This window comes from Ahaetulla prasina, chromosome 12 (assembly GCF_028640845.1).
Source record: "Ahaetulla prasina isolate Xishuangbanna chromosome 12, ASM2864084v1, whole genome shotgun sequence".
Taxonomy (NCBI): domain Eukaryota; kingdom Metazoa; phylum Chordata; class Lepidosauria; order Squamata; family Colubridae; genus Ahaetulla; species Ahaetulla prasina.
This window is the reverse complement of record NC_080550.1, coordinates 25,267,994-25,274,225: the sequence shown is the minus strand read 5'-3', so window position 1 is coordinate 25,274,225 and position 6,232 is coordinate 25,267,994. Positions and strand designations below refer to the sequence as shown.

The 6,232-nt window shown below is 44.6% G+C and overlaps 1 pseudogene; it reads right to left on the bottom strand.

The window, feature by feature from the left end:
- Window positions 1-3,980: 3,980 nt before the first annotated feature.
- On the bottom strand, window positions 3,981-5,645 carry LOC131184313 (uncharacterized; annotated as a pseudogene).
- Window positions 5,646-6,232: the final 587 nt, after the last annotated feature.

The following is a 6,232-nucleotide window of genomic DNA, read 5'->3' as shown; positions in this document are numbered from 1 at the left end:
TGAATGATGGGAGTCACTGAATCTACCTGCTAACTTGTCTGGTAAAGAATGCTCAGTAAAGCTGGAATTATTTGAAAGTGTTTATTCCTGTCCCTACGGCAACGTTTTGAGCAGCAAAGAAAATTTGCAAAGTAGAATCTGATGATGTCACTGCATCACAGATGTCACAGTGATGCAATGTAACTGCAGAAGGCAAGGAGCGCATCATTGATGGTTATCAAGAGATAAGCTTGGAAGGAAAGAAAACATCCTGTCCTTCTTCTGATCGCTCACCTTCCCTGGTAGCCAATCTTCACTTTCACAGAAGTGGGAATAAGCTTTCATTTGAGCAGAAGATCACTTCTTAATTCCTTCAGCTTTCCTGAGTGGGCAAAGGTAAGCAACCCTTTTGACAGGAGAGCACTTCTTAATTCAGTCAGCTTTCCTGAGTGGTCAAATTAGCAATCCTCAGTCTGTTTCAGATGTGTAGGAACAAGACGTTTACAACTACACAGTTTTCAATGTTTTTAAATCATTGCATTTTAAGACCATTTTAAACAATTACCGAAATGCTATAAAGTAAAAGGTTTGAAAGGACATATTGACACAAATCAATCTAACCTTTGCTCTTTGCTTCTGTTAAAAAAGTTGCTTGCACTATTTGCTATGGTTAGGAATCATTTGTTAGGAATTCATTCTGTAAGAGAATTGTATCCTTTTCTATCTGGTTTGTCACTTCTGTAATTTGCTTCAGAGCTAGGCACATCCTTGGAGACAGTTCCCAGGAACATCCTGCTCCATAAATGGTGGGGGGGGAGGGGATGCCTAGGAGCACAAACGCACAAGGACAAGGGGATATTCTGTAAAATAGCAAAGCATGGACAGAGACAGAGGCCTGAACAAAGAAAGATCACATTGGTGACAAACTTTTGACTGATTGGATAAACTTTGTTTCTGTCGGCATAAAATGTATTCAATACTCTGAGCCACTCTTGCAGGGTGTGGCTATTCCTTACATGCATTTTTTCTGTATGTTTTGGATATAGTATTCACCCAGACTTTTTATTTTGACCAAATAAAAAGCTGATTTTTTTTTTGCAAGCCTCCTCTCAAGTCTCACTCTCTTTGGCATCTCAGTGGCTCAGGGAAATTTCCTGGACCTTACAATTTCTGGTGCCCCAACTTGCGGCTCGAAGGCATCGTTCCTTCAAGGTACAAGCTGGACCTCTTTGAGGTTCAGTGGCCTTCACTATGACAAATAGAAGAAACCAGCAGGGACCACCAGCAACGTCAAGAGTGCTCCTGGAAAATTTTATCCAGTGACTTTGCCATGGTCATTTGCTGGTAGGCACCGAATCTGCCCACCCTGAATGCCGAAGCGGCTTGCACAGAGGGGTGTGGAATTGTGCTCTCTGGGTGAATAGAAATCCCTTATTTTGGGAAGGGGAGGGTTGAGGGGAGTGTTGCCTTGTGTGTGTGTGTGTGTGTGTGATTGAGATGTGGGAAATACGTACTAGAGGTTTGCCTACACTTTGAAAGGAATGTGACTGTTGGAATAATTTTCCAAACCTCACACCAATGGAAAGGTCAGGATAAGGAGGGGGGGGTTGGTCAGGAATTTCAGATACAAGGAAGGACTTCTGATCAGGCTCCGTGTACCAATGGAAAGGTCTGAAAAATCCCTTAGGAATCAGTTTGGGGGTCTGATTGGGGGTCTGTCTGGAACTGGTGATCTAGCAAAAAGATTAGGGCTGTGTTAGCCCACTGGGACACGTTAAAACCTTTAGTACTAATAAAAGTTGTCTTTAAAAAAAGTGGAGTTCAAACTTGCTCATGAGAGGTCTGGCCAGGTACAAATGGTATGTGAACGAAAGTCTTTATACATCTTGATCTTTAAAAATAAGCCAGCGTCTGCTGGGAAATCTAAGACAGATAGAGAAGAATTTGGATTTTTAAAAATAACCAGTGCCTGCTGGGCAATTCAAGCTAGAAAGAGAAGAAACAGAACATCCCCAGGGCAGAGACAGATAGTAACAATCCAGTGCTTGATGAGATAGAACAATGGGTGTAACTTCGAGTGAAAGTAAGACGTTCACTAAAAGAATTAAGAATTCCAAATTGTAAAGTCCTTTAGGGAAAAATACTTAGAGGTTGGGAAAGCCCCTCCATACAGTAAGATGATTCAGATGTTGGGGCTGACCAAAGATATGGTTAATTTATGATGTTATGTGTGGTAGGAAGATCCAGGAGCAGAAGAAAAGAAATATTGCAGTGTTATAAAGATCTTGAGAATTTACCATTCTCAAAAGAGCCAGAAAACTCTGAAAAAACTAAGAATAAAGAAGAAAAGGTGATTGTTCTTCCCACCCAGGGTTTAGCAGGTAATAAAAAGGTAAAACATGTCTAAATAGGAAGATAATTTGACTTGATCAATTTGATGTGATTTCTATTAAAAATTCTTAGATGTGCATGATAGCATGTAGAATTGAATTGATTGTGATATGTTTGGCCTGCTGCCAAATTAAGTAAGCTTCTCAACTTGGGCTTAGAGCTGTGGAAACTGGCAGTGGTTAGGGCCCCAAATCACATTTTTGATTAAAACTACTTCCTGAGTTTTCTGACTGCTTGAAGAATGAGCTACAGATTGACCAAGGAAAGAAAAACTGAAAATTTAAAGGGGCAAAATCTCTACTGGTCTGGAAATATTGTTTAATGGTATTGTGTGTGTATGTGTCTGGGTGTAATCATTTCCAAACTTGGATGGAGGATGAAACCCTCTAACAATAGCATACAAAATTATTTAGAAAATGGAGCTCATTGGCTTGTGAAAAAGCTCCCTGAAATAATTGATTGGTTTTCATGAAATGGGATTTTTGCATGTGAAAGTGGTTTACACAAGCAGTTTGATTGCAGTGCAAATGTGAGTATGTTGAGGGTAAAAGTTGGTGTGAATGTACTTTAATTCCCTTTTGTACGGAGAAACGGAGAAAATTATTTCGTTGAGATAATGCTGACTGGAGAACGGACGTTGACTTACCTGAATGTCATTTTTAAGTGTGTTGAGAGGATGATCCATACATTGGGTGATCTCATGTCTAATTGTCAGAGACTGAGTGAAGAAATTTGAAACTTCTTACCCATGCCTCCTGCTCCTTGAGCTTCAGTCTTTTCCACGAAGGCATGGTCCACCAGAGAACCTGTATCTGCAGAAAAAACACACAAAAACACCCACCCTGGCCGGGAACAGGAAGCCTAATTGGTGGGATGGATCACCCTCTCAACACACTTAAAAATGATGTTCAGGTAAGTCAACATCCGTTTTCCAGTGTGTTGTTTGGATAATCCATACATTGGGATATAACCAAGCTCATGAACCCTGGGCGAGAGGCTGACTAGTCCTTAGGTCCTGGGTGGAGTGCACACTCTGTAACACCCTACGGCCAAATGACTCTTCCACTGAAGCATAACTATCTAAATTGTAATGCTGTATAAATGGAGATAATGAGGACCAAGTAGCCGCCCTACAAATGTCACTAACTGAAGCTTGAGTAGCGCAAGCTGCTGTAGTTGCAGCACTATGAGTTGAATGTGGTAAAATTTTGCCAGGCACAGGTCTGGATTTAAGCTCATATGCCTTTGCAATGCATGCCTTCAGCCATCGACCCACAGTAGATGAAGAAACTTTCTTCCCCTTTGGATGAAATGACACCAGAAGGGCTTCAGTTCTTCAAAAGGCGTACGCTTGATATACCTGCGGAGAGCCCTCTGCACGTCTAGGGTGTGCCAGCGCTCCTCTAACTGATGACGAGGATCTGGACAAAAGTCAGGAAGAATTGACTCCTGAGCACAATGGAACCAAGAGTTCACTTTCAGTAAGAATGAAGGATCCAGTCATAAAACAACCCTGTTGGAATGAAAAATACAAAGGTCCTTCCAAATAGATAAAGCTGCCAGCTCAGAAATCCTCCTAGCCGATGTGATAGCCAAGAGAAAAGTAACTTTCAATTCAGAAATTTGAGTGAAATGGAACCCAGAGGTTCAAATGGCAAGGTTGTTAGAGCTTGAAGAACTAAAGGAAGATCCCAGGTAGGGTAGCGATGCACTACCGGAGGACAAAGATTGGTAGCCCCTTGTAAAAAGCAATGAACTCTTGGGTGTTGGGTCAACGGCTGAGAAGAGTCACAAGTAAGTACAGTAGCTAAGGCTGCAACCTGACATCATAGTGTCGAAGGAGCCAATCCTTTGTCTAAGCCAGCTTGCAAGAAGTCAAGAACATCCGGAATTGATGCTGAAGGAGGATCAAGATGTTGTTTTGAACAACAGTGACAGAAAGCTCTCCAAGTAGCATTATAAATGTGATTTGTAGAAGCTCGGCGAGACGCTTGCATAGTCTGAATCACTTTCCCTGAAAAGTGATCCCTCCTCAAGAGGATCCGTTCAAGTGCCAGGCAGTCAACTGGAGCCATTGAGGCTCTGGATGGAGTACTGCCCCCTGGCATAGGGAGATCTGATCCTGAGGGATCCTCCAGGGCTGGGACACCGAAAGACCCACAAGGTCTGCGAGCCAAGGACGGCGAGGCCAATACGGTGCTACTAGAATGACCTCTGCCCTTTCTGCCAGCAGTTTTCGAATCACTCTCGGAATGGGAGGAATGGGAGGAAATGCATACAGCAGACCCTGAGGCCAATGACATCTGAGGGCATTGCAGCCCTCCATCCCTGGACTCGGGAACCTTGAGAAAAACCGAGGAAGCTTATCTTTGTCCTCAATCAGAATTGGATCCAACGCCCCTCCAAAGAGAGAAGACCCATTGTATGGTGCAGCAGCCAGCCTCCACTTCGACTTCATATCCACCTTCCAATTGCGTAGCCAAAGAAGCCTGTGAGAAGTGATATTAGAACCTAGAGTGCGGGAAGCAAACTTTGCTGCATCCAAGGATGCATCAGCCGAATACTCTCTAGCAGCCACCAACTTATTAATGTCTTGGTGGATTCTTGCTTCCTCAGGTGGAATGCGGCTCTGCAACTGGCGTAACCAAAAGCGAAGCTTTGTTGAAAAATGAGACGGATGTAGCTGCCCTAACAGCTCAAGCTGCAGCCTGATAAGTCTTCCGAAAAACCATCTCTGATTTTTTATCCTCAGCTTTAAGGCGTTCACCCACATCACCCGAAAGTACTGTGGAAGATGTGAGGCTGGCCACTGGGGCATCCACAGAGGGCAGCTGCAAAAGCTGATCCAAAGCAGGAGCAGAACAGTACAATCTCTTATCCTATTCACTAGGACTTGGTAGAGAACCAGACTGACCCCATGGTCTCTGAACAACCTCAGTAAATAAATCTGGACAAGGAATAAATTCTTGTTCGGGTTTAGAAACCTTGAACAAACCCTCATAAGGATTGTCAAGTTCCTGAGCCGCAGAACTGGTGCTGGGACCTAATCCAATATTAGTAGTGATCTTAGCCTTATGAAGTAAGGACTTGAATATCGAAGGGCGAAATAAACCTGAAACAGGTGGTTGATCTGGTGCTATCCCTTTATCCTCAGAAAAATCCAAATCCACAGGACAATCCTCCTCTGCATGAGAATCATCACTATGAGAGGAATCATGGTGGGCTGGAGAGTCCATAACTCTAGGCCTCTGCAAGGGCACCTGAGCCCTGGCCATGGGTACACTATACTGCAATTGAGCCCCTTGCTGTATGGCAGCTGCCAGGAATTTAGAAAATGCATCAGAAAGCATGGGCTGAAAATCCACTGATGGCACTGGATTCAATCCTTCCCCCGCATGGAGCTCTGCAGCAGTGGGAGTGAAGGTAGCTTCTGGCATTTGACGCTGCACCACAGGGTACAGATGAGGTGGATGTTGTGTCTGTGGGGCCCGAGCCGGGCTTCCTGGCAGAGAGTGACTCGGAGAGTGAGGGGGAAGAGCTGACAGGGCTTCCCTCTGCAGAATCTTCCTCTCTGGCTCTGCTCCAGATTCCAGAAGCAGGCCAGGTGGAGGAGGAGGAGCTGACACGGCCTATTTCCCCTGACCCCCTCCTTCTCCCTGGCAATGCCCCAAGAGCCAGCTGAGGAGGACCAATCGTGGCTAGGTGCAAGGCAGCGACGCCGAGTGAAGCGTGCGCAGCAAAAGAAAGAAAGGGGCTGGCCCAGGGAGTGCTGAGTCACGGAGCCACACCCCACAGGGTATAAAAGTGGGTGGAGCTGCCTTTGGGCTCCGTGACGGACAAAGACTGACTTTTGGAAACTTCG